This window comes from Pongo pygmaeus, chromosome 14, assembly GCF_028885625.2.
Source record: "Pongo pygmaeus isolate AG05252 chromosome 14, NHGRI_mPonPyg2-v2.0_pri, whole genome shotgun sequence".
Classification (NCBI taxonomy): Eukaryota; Metazoa; Chordata; class Mammalia; order Primates; family Hominidae; genus Pongo; species Pongo pygmaeus.
The window spans coordinates 42,300,894-42,312,372 of record NC_072387.2 but is presented as its reverse complement, the minus strand read 5'-3'; positions in this window follow the sequence as shown (position 1 = coordinate 42,312,372).

The window sequence follows — 11,479 nt, the reverse complement described above, 5'->3', positions numbered from 1 at the left end:
TCAAAGTTGCTGTAAAAAGCATTATTTTGTTCCTTTTTATGACTGAGTAGTATTTCATGGTGTATATATACCACATTTTCTTCGTCCACTCTTTGGTCAATGGGCATTTAGGTTGATTCCATATCTTTGCAATTGCAAATTGGGCTGCTATAACCGTGCATGCACATATGTCTTTTTCATATAATGACTTCTTTTCCTTTGGGTAGATAGCTAATAGTGAGATTGCTGGATTGAATGGTAGTTCTACATTTAGTTCTTTAAGGAATCCATAGTGGTTGTACTAATTTACATTCCCACCAGCAGTGTAAAAGTGTTCCCTTTTTATCACATCCACACCAGCAGCTATCGTTTTTTGACTTTTTACTCCTTCTTGTGGGAGTGAGTTGGTATCTCATTGTAGTTTTAATTTGCATTTCCCTGATAATTCCACTGTTTATACAAAACATAAATTCTAAATACATCTTCCTCACTTTGTTTTTACATGCATTATCAGGACTAGTAGTTGGCTTTCTTTCAGTCTCTTTTTTCACAAAGGAATAAAATTGTATCATTTCAAAAGAGCAGAGAACAAGAAACCACAGATGTAGCCGTGCTCAGGAGCCAAGCGATCCACTCCCATACCCTAGCCTCAGCCTGTGTGGTATAAATGTATGCAAATTTCCAACATGTCATCAACCTCTGAGGTCAAAACTACCATAGCAAATGGTTAATCCATAAAGGCCCTGGGTGGGGGTTATAGTAATTAAAGCTAAGCCCTAAATGCCAGTAAACATAGATGATGGGACCACATTCAAATCATACCAAGAAAGCGATATTGTAGCAATTTGTGGGATAGCTTTCTAAATTACTTTCATCAAATGATATTGGATTCCTACAAGATAAATCTACCCTGAACATTATTTGGAAGATACCAACAATCAATATCATGTATTAATACTAATTACAAATAAAAAATTAAAGAAGGGAAAGTAAGCACATTTTAGAAGAAAATATGTATTATTTAGGAAGTATTTGAATTTATGGAGCAGTTGAAAACATAATACTTCAAGTGCATTAGAACATAAAAGCAATGATTTCTGCTCCAGTCAGATGTCATCACAGAAGTCTCCTTTTGGTGTATGTTCTTTATTAGGAACATTCATCTTCATGCCAATCAATGCCACCAGTTGATTTTAAATTCCATGGTAACAGTATTAACTATTAGGAATATGAAGAGTAGCAATAAAAATAATAATTATAGTAAATGTCTGCTTAGGGAAAATTTTCAGCTCCTTCAGGAGTTTGATTTCCTCTTTGTCTCATGGAGGCAAATTATAATGATTGGTTTGTCAGTTGCTACTGGAGATCTTTTAGCTTCATACCACATCAGCTCAGAGATCCCAAGTCTGTCACTCACATAATGTTAATTAAACATTTGGGGCCCTGCAGGGAGCTGCTGTTTTCTGATTCCTTCCATTGAATTATATAGAATAAAATTCAGTGTTCCCTTGACACAGTACTCCTTTAATCCCACAATGCTCTGGGGTAATTTTAAATCAGATACATTGAAAAGATATTAACTTTTACAATAATATTGTACAATTAAAACTATATATGTAAATCCAAGAGATTAGAGGAGTCTACATATACTGAGTTTCTTAGTTAACAATAACTGATGATTTTTATATAAGTGAGAATAAATCTTTATCAGATGATGAGACTCATAGAGGATAATAGGTCAATTATTATGGTAATTTTTTAAATCTCTTCTATCATATCTTGTAAGCCAGTGAATAGCTGTATAGAAACAAGAAGAAGTAATATAGGTCAAATGACAACAAAGAAAAAATTCTAGAAATTCTTCTCTCATTGGGAGCTCTGTAAAAACAGTGTCTCTCATGTTTGTCACTACTGTATCTCGGGGCACAGTGTGTGACGTGTGGTCATGCAATAAATAACTGTTGAATGAAGGAAAGGCATGATGACTATCACAGAAGATCTTTCTACAATCACGTTGACATCATCTTACCTTGGTGCTTTTATTTCCATCTGCACATTTTTATTATAGTACAAAATGTTTTTAATGGGTGAAAAAGGATGAGTATAACTTTTTTCTCCATTAATTGCACATGGTATTTTGGAACAACATTGTGCTAGGGGTCAGAAACCTTCTGGTGGGATGGGCCCATTCCTGTCTTGATGTGACCTTGAACTACTCAATATCTGCCATCCAGTTGCCCCATTGACAAAAATGCAGAGAATCACATCTGGCAAGATTTTATTACAGATGAAATTATTTTAATAGCAAAATACAATCATGAAATATGCACGCTGGGATTAGTAAGAGAAATATTAAACTATGTTGTGTCTATACAGTACTCTAACATTTTTAAAAATCCTCCATTTTTAATCACCTGATTTGCTGATAACAATACTACCAAAAATATTTAACTTTTCCATCAAATACAAGTATATTAGCCTTGGTCATCTAAAACAAAACATGGCATTTTCTAAGCTTTAAGTATAATTTACAAATCATACAGTTCACCCATTTGAAGTGCAAAATTCAATTTTTTTGGTAAATTTTCAGTTACAAAATCACCACAATCCAAATTTAGAATATTTTCATTGCCCCCAAAAGATCCCTTGTGCCCTCCCCCTTTCTACCTCCAGCTCTCAAAACAGAAAAACAACAAATACTATTTTAGTATAAGTATGTTCTATATGTTGAAAGGGACATACTTACAGTAAAACATTTTTTATTATTTGAAATTCAGATTTAACCAGACATCCTGTATCTTATCTGGCCATCCTACCAAAACATAGACTCTAAAATCATATTTTAAGAATTGTTTTTGGAAACATGCTTATTCACAATCTCTTTATTGGTAACCCAAAGTATAGTTTTATATGATGGCTGACCAATGACTTCTGTTTTTACAATTTTTGCTACATAAATTACCATTGACACAACCAAGGAGATCTACGAAAAAAATGTTTCTAAAGAAATTAACCCTCACATCCTTTTCAGATGTGAATGCAGTTACCAGAGGGCTTCAGGCAGGCAGCCAGGCTTGGTGCTGTGCTGTGATGCTGCAAATGTTTATGATTTTCTCTGCTGTACCCTGAGGCAGTACATTTTCACTTTTGGCATTGTCTAGGCATTTGTGCATTTTAGAATTAGCTGCAGTGCACTGTATATTTGCCCCATCTAGTGAAGGTGTGACCCTCACTCAATGGGGGCTAGTACGTGTCAAGCCACATGGAAATCACAAAGAAGAGAGCTCACTCTGCTTTATTCATACCATGGTATTGGAGACCTGAGCTCTCAGGCTGCAACTGTTTAGTAGCCAGAGACCCATTTTTTACATCAAATAGAAGGTCAGTTGAAACATAAATTTTGGGTTTGGAAGACTACTCTAGATAAATATGAGGTGAAGAAGAATATTCTATCGTGGGTTCTCTTTCGGTTTCAGTTTCTATCACGTGGTTCTTCTTTTTTGGACGGGTCTTACTCTGTCGCCCAGGCTGGAGTGCAGTGGTGCGATCTCCACTCACTGCAACCTCTGCCTCCCGGGTTCAAGCGATTCTCCTGCCTCAGCCTCCGGCGTAGCTGGGACTACAGGCGCCCGCCACCACACTCGGCTAATTTTTGTATTTTTAGTAAAGACGGGGTTTCACCATGTTGGCCAAGTTTGTCTCGAACTCCTGTCCTCAGGTGATCAACCCACCTCGACCTCACAAAGTGCTGGGATTACAGGTGTGAGCTACCACACCCGGCTACGTGGTTCTCATTTGTTTCTCTGATTCTACAACCTCAGCCTAGTCATTCAGTCGATCTGTCCACAAATACTTCTTGAGGGTAGGATTTGAGGGTCTCCTCTCTGCTAGCTGGTAGGGTAGGGATACAGAGTTTCAAAGATTGTGTGTGTCTAGGTAGCTCAGTGCCTGGCAGCATGGGCACTCAATTCACATGGCAAACTCATGTAACAATGAATGAGACAGAAACTGCTCTTGCCTCGATGAGCTTACAACCCATTCTATTGACCATTCTCAGAAAAGTTTTGAAGCTCAGTGGAGAAAACCAGGCTACAATAATCTCACCAGTCCTAGCTTTTCCTCTACTATAGTCTCTTGCTTTCATTGTGAGTGCTAAAATCTCTTAATTTCCTATTATGGATCCCTGGCTTGAATGAGAAGCCAAAATACGAAATGCTTCTTCCTAAGCTTAGAAGTAAAAGATACTACTTCAGGCTGGAAGAGTCAATGATGGTTTCTCTGAAGAGAGGAGAAATGTACAGTTTGTGGAGATGGCACTGCAAACAAAAACCCAGAGGCAAAAGAGGCTGAAATCAATAAAAATATTATTTTGTGATAATATGAGGCATAAAGTGCTTTTTAAAATCAGTTGAGCATATGTGTGTGGTTTATTTCTAGGTTCTCTGTTCTGTCCCATTGATCTATGCATTTATCCCTCCGCCAGTACCATACCGTCTTGATAACTACTATATAGTAAATCTTAAAATCAGATACAGTGATTCCTCCAACTTGATTCTTCTTTTTCAAAATCTTCTTACCTATTCTAGGACTTGTGCCTTTCCATAGACATTTTAAAATAAGTTTGTTTTTGTCTATAGAAACCTTGCTGAATTTTGATAGGAATTGAATTAAATTTATAGATTAATCAAAGGCTAAAATGCTTTTATATGTACAAAATCAATTTCCCACCTTGAAACCCATGATAAAGTTCCCATATTGACAACACACACACACACACACACACACACACACACACACACACACCACACACACAAATTCAATGACAGTTGGGCATTGTTTTTTCATATAAAGCAAGGAAGACTGCAGAACCCTTTGCAACAGGAGTGACCCTTTAACACTGGTTCAGATAGGAACTAGAACAAGAAGTAAAGTTATACAGTGAGATGGAATGCCAATCCTAGGTTGAATGTCAACATAAGGAGCCTCTTATCTCAGCAGGAGGTTACAGCTGATAGGGTGGCCTGACTCACTTTGTGGGGCATTATCAGTCAACCTGAACCATAGAAGCTCACTTCTAATTTTCCTCAGACTGAGGAAATAATTTAGAAATGGCAATTTTCTTCCTAGGCTTATAATTTCCTTTGTATTACATGAAAATTTCATTTCAATTGGCTTATGATAGAGCAGCGTTTTGACACTTCAAATTCATGAATTAAAACAAAACGAAGCAAAACTTGGACAGTGGCAAAGCAGCACATTACTAAATTTACTGTTACAAACTAATGCAAGCTACTGGCAGCTCAGCTCTATGGCTGTCTAACAATCTTATATGATTAGTATTTTATTTTAAAATAATTACTGGTATTATTCAATATTTAGCTAATATAATGTCATAAAAATGGCATTAGATTTGTGGGAGTGTAAAATGGTGCTGCTGCTATGGAAAACACTATAGAGTTTCCTCTAAAGGTAAAATATAGTATTACTATATGATCCAGCAATCTCATTTCTGGGTATATACCCAAGGGAATTGAAAGCAGGATCCCAAAGAGATATCTGTATACCTGCGTTCACAGCAGCATTATTCACAACAGCCCAGAGGTAAAAGCAACCCAAATGTCCATCCACAGATGAATATCCATACAACAGAATATTATGTTATATGGATATAATGTGGTATATCCATACAACAGAATATTATGCAGCCTTCACAAAGGACATCCTGTCACACATTACAACATAAATGAACCTTAAGGATATGATCCTAGATGAAATAAGCCACTCGCAAAAAGACAAGTACTGTATGATTCCATTTACATGAGGTATCTAAGATCCCCAAACTCGTCAGAACATAACGTAGAATGATGGTTGCCAGGAGCTGAGGGTAGAGAGAAATGGAGAGTTGTTATTCAACGGGTACAAAGTTTCCCGTTTGCAAGATAAGAAAGTTCTGGATATCTGTTACATGACAATGGGAATATAGTTATCACAACTTTACTAAAATTTTATGTTATGTGTTTTTTAACATTTTTTTTAAAAAAGGACAAGAGTAGTCATGCTGAGACCAAATACTTCCTTACTTATAAGAAAAAGAATTGAAGGTTTAGCTTTTAAAGCTTGTTATCTCCATATAAAATGAGTTTTGTTGTAGACTGGACATGGACTATTTCCAAATTTGCATTGGAGATTGATGCTAAATATGCATCACTCTGTGCAAAGCTTAAAAGGGAGAATTATTTAAAATAGATTAAATGATGTGGAATAAAACTTCCAAAAGCTGTAATTGAAAGTGTCAGAAACATTAGCTTTGCAACAAGTAACATTTAATCACATAGATTATACAGAAGCATGAATTTTTGTAGGTTGTTTTCTTCAATCAAATTTACATTTTAATCTGCCAAGACTGTTCATCACTTTTGACTGTCTGGTACCAAGCAGCTTGTCAGAACTTATAAATGCAAACTGCCTGCATTAGGAATAGGACTTCTCCTTTAAGCACTAAGATAATGAAAGTTTAATTAGAATACTTCAAGATCGCAAGTGTCTGAGTGTAGTGAGATTAATATAAAGGGCATTTTGTCTATCTGCATTTCTTTAGTTACTGAAATTATAATCATTTAAAAATTATGATCATTTATGCTCATAAAATGGTTTAATTAAGGTTCACTAAAATGTAAAACTTTTCAAAGTTGGACACTTGCAAAATGAGAGTATGACAGGCAATATGCTGTTGCTGTCAGAGGAAGCTGTGAGATGCACATGACTTCTCTTCAAAGGCTGGATTGGGAGAGGATACTTATGGCCACTTTGGTGGATCTGCTAAAAAGAGAGGGTTCCGAAGAGAAGGAACCCCCATATGTCTGCAGGCCTCAGCAGCTCCCTCAGTGTGTGTATTAAATCCCAACTCCTGGTTGGGCACGCTGGCTCACATCTGTAATTCCAGCACTTTGGGAAGCCGAGGGAGGCAGATTGCCTGAACTCAGGAGTTCGGGACCAGCCTGGGCAACATGGTGAAACCCTGTCTCTTCTAAAATACAAAAAATTAGCCAGGCATGGCGGCATGCGCCTGTAGTCCCAGCTACTCAGGAGGCTGAGGTAGGAGAACTGCTTGAACCCAGGAGGCAAAAGTTGCAGTGAGCCCACTGCACTCCAGCCTGGGTGACAGAGCGAGATTCTGTCTCAAAACAATAAATAAATAAATAAATAAATAAATAAATCCCAACTCCTCTTCATAGTCGTCCAGGGAATGTATTTTCCCTATGAGCAGACTCTGAAGCAACCCTTCATCTTGATTTTCCCACTATCAAAGAGAGCTGCTATCTCAATAAAGTACAACTGTGTGTGCTTGTTAATATCACTGTAACGAACTGTAGTTTGTAGTGTATGTATTTATTTATATTCTGTTTTTGATACAAATGCCATCAGGTACAGTACAAATGTCACAAGGAAGATTAGTTAAGAAATGAGGGTGAATCCATGCAAGCACAGAATCTTCCTAGAATATGCGTTTTTGGCCAGCAATGACAGTGACCCAGATAAAAATATTATAATTATTAAACATTTACCAAACCATGAGGATTATACACTTCCCCCAAAACACCTCAAAGGGTTTGCATTTGTTTACATGGAGTGACGTAACAGAAGATGTGGCCTAAATTGCTCCTGTTGTTATTTGGTGCCTTAGAAAGCAATGCCTTGGGAGTAGTCAGTGAGGAGACCATCACACCACCACTGTAGTGTGACAGGTCCCCCATCAGGTTGCTTAAGGGTGTACATCCACTGCTTGAATCACGAAGTCCAGGCGGTGAGCCAAGACCATGGTGGCCAGCCAAGGAGCAGGTGTCCCTGAGAACCCAAACATCCCAGAATGTAGGTGGGAACATACCAAGGAAAATATTCTCATTGCAAATACACAGCAAGCAAATAGCCAGAAAATTAGCTTAAAAGCAGCTGAGAGATGGGTGACAGGGGAGATCTCTGGAGTTGTGCTGCTGCCACCCAGGATTGTCCTGTATATAAGTCTTAACAAACTCATCTACTCATCAAGCTGGACTCATCCAAGTCATTCCTTGGTCTCTTGGCCCCTTCCCAGTTTGGAGGTGGGGGGAAATTACAATCCCAGGTTTTTCTCGTAACAACCGCCAAGCATGCACTGTGAATCTACCACTCACGAGGCATCATGCTACTCAGCAAGGAGTCCAAACATAAAGAAAATCATCCCTGTACTCCACATAAAGAAATATATACCCAAGGAATTACATTAAAGGTGTTATGAAGATTTGAAGAAAGAATAAATTACCTCCGGTTAGAAATTATTTCATATAAAGCCCCACTGTTATTTTTACTACTGGGAATCTACCCGTATGAGGTCAAAAAATATGGTACTTATGTTTTGTGGACATAAAAGTGGTAATAGCTCCTTGGGTCCATGCAAATAATGCAGACTGAAAAATCTATTTACTTTAGCATAAGGGCAGGATAAATGTTATTCGTAAGTTGATTACTGTGTGGTGATCGTAAAGGAGACCAGGAGAACAGAGTTAGAATGTAGAATTCTTTGTTATTAAATATGGCTCTCTGGTTCCCTGTGCTCAAACGATTCCCTATGGCTCGGATGAGGATGAATGAGTTAACCAGATGGCGTCTATCAGTAAAAATATGGCTCAGTCCTGATAATAGCAGGCTTGCAGGTGAACTTGAGGGTGGTTCAAAATGAATTCAGTCCTGGTTGCCTTGAGTCTGAGATGTCTATGGGCCATCCAAATAGAATTGTAAAGGAAGAGCTTGAATATTGCCATCCAAACTTCAAAGTGGAGATCTGCACAGGAGACACAGACTTTGGAATACTGAGAATAATTAATGTTGCCACAGTGCAAGTAGATGATATTAAGAGTTTACAGCTGCCAGAAGAGGTTCTGAATTTAAGGAGCCATAGTTTTTACATGAGGAAGAAGGACAAATGGTTCAAGAGTGGCAGGAGGGTTGGGCACGATGGCTCACACCTGTAATCCCAGCACTTTGAGAGGCCAAGGCGGGTGGATCGCTTGAGCCCAGGAGTTTGAGATCACCCTGGGTAACATGGTGAAACCTCGTTTCTACTAAAAATACAAAAAATAAGCTGGGCGTGGTGGCACACGCCTGGAATCCCAGCTACTTAGGAGGCTGAGACACAAGAATCACTTAAACCCAGGAGGTGGAGGTTGCAGTGAACTGAGATCGTGCCACTGCACTCCAGCCTGGGCAACAGAGTGAGACTCAGTCTCAAGAAAAAAAAGAAAAAAAAAAAAAGAGTGGCATGGAGAATACAAAGATTACTGAGATTAAATCTCAGTCTGAATCTACTCGAGGCTGGAAGAACAGACCAAATCCATTTAAAAGGGCCAATTAAGATGCTGTATCTTCAAGGGGATGCCAGCTTTCAGTTCAGGCAAGAGGTGCAAGGGGTTCTCAACAAAGAAATTAAAGATGTTGATACTGTTTGGATGTTTCTCTATACCTGAATCTCACATTGAAATGTAATCTCCAGTGTTGGAGGTGGGGCCTGGTGAGAGGTGTTTAGATCATGGAGAGAGGTTCCTCATGAATGCCTTGGGCCATCCTTTTGGTGGTAAGTGAGCTCTCAGTCTGAGTTCACACAAGATCTAGTCTTTTAAAAGTGTTTGGCACTTGCTCCCCCACACTCTCTCACTTGCTCCCACTTTGCCTTCCGCCATGAGTAAAAGCTCCCTGAGGCCTCCCCAGAAGCTATGCAGATGCTGGCACCATACTTCCTGTACAGCCTGCAGAACCATGAGCCAATTAAATCTCTTTTCCTTATCAATTACCCAGTCTCAGATATTTATTTATGGCAATGCAAGAACAACTTAACACAGATGTTAAGGATTTCATTTACTACATTAAATGCTCCAAGGTCTCAAAGGGGAAAGTGGGGAATGAAATGGAAGGGAACAGAAGGAAAAGGAAGAGCAATGAATTATATAATTTTAAGCCAGATGAAAGAATTCACACAGTGTCACGTGGCATGAGATTATGAGAAAGGAAAGAAGCCCAAAGGGCTTATAATACTTTGAAAATAAATGTGAAGCATGGTGGAATTTTCCAACCTCAATATTGCCAAAAGATTTTGTCCCAGCAGGTCCAGTCTAAGAAATGGCACAGGTCTCTCTGAAAGGAGTTGATCATTTTGCTTGATTGAGAGCAGGCCAAGGGATTTGTATCTCAGGTGAGCAACAGTAAGATTAACTTGTTTTCAGGACTCCCACAAACACTAAACACAGCAGCACCCCTCAGTGGATGGGAGACCTCCATAGAAGCCACCAACAGGTGGCATTCATAAAGGTCTGTCACAATGTCAATGTTCCCTTTTCTTCTTTATTTTGTTCTATAATAAATATTTATTGAGAGTTTATAATTCCAAGTAGCTGTCCTGGGGCTTGAAGACACAGAGATAAATAAAGCATATCCGCTGCCCTCCAGATGCTCAAAGCAAAATTATGCTAGTAGTTATATCAATCAAGAAAAATTCTATGAGACAGCCATGAAGATGAACACCTGCAACCTGAATATATCAGAGCCAGTCAGATATCAGATATCAGCTCTTGGTGCATAAAAATTTTAATAAAAGTTGAGAAATATCCCTTGGCACCATTCTTCACGTATTTCCTACGACTGTTGTTCACTGCTGTCAAGTGTAACATTGCCAAGATAATCAAGTCAGGAAAGCATAGTGAAAATGACGTCAGTGATAGATTTTAGAAAACATACCTGCGTAAATATTATTCCATTTATTGAATCATCATTGTATATGAGCAGAACGTACCAGTTCTGTTAGCATCTACTCTGTAGTCCGACCTGTCCTCACCAGGTGAGGAGGATCACTTGTCCTCTATGGAGGCCAGGCCCTTCTACCCCTCACTGTTCATGCCTGCTCTATCCTCCGCCTGCTATCTTCTCATCAACTGACAAGTGTCAGTGAAACAGTTCAATCCAAGGACTGGTTTTGGGTCCCATCACAAAACAGATCCAGCCTCCCCTACTCCCCACAATCCACAGTCACTTCTCACCAAAACCAAGTTCTCACCAGCATATATTGCTCTAGCCTAGCAACTCAGTAAGAGGTTTCAGCCCTTATTACCAGGACGCACAGTACATTGCTATAATTTATTCATTACACCTTATTGAGTGCCTGCTAAGACATGGGAATTCAGTATGAATAAGACATGGTTTCCTTCACTAAAAAACTGAGGAAGGAAAAACAACAAAATATTCTCTGAGAGCTAAAGGGATTGCTTAGAAAGTGAGCATGAGGCATGGACAAAATCATTTTATTTCCTCCTTTCATGGTACAATAAAAGCCTGGAAATATTTAATAGCTAATGATGTAATATTTTCTCTATCATCCTTGCCAGAGGAGCCTGGTGACTCTAAATCAAACTCTATTTGCATAAATATTTAACATGTATAAACATAGCATTCATTCATATAGTAATCATACAAACAG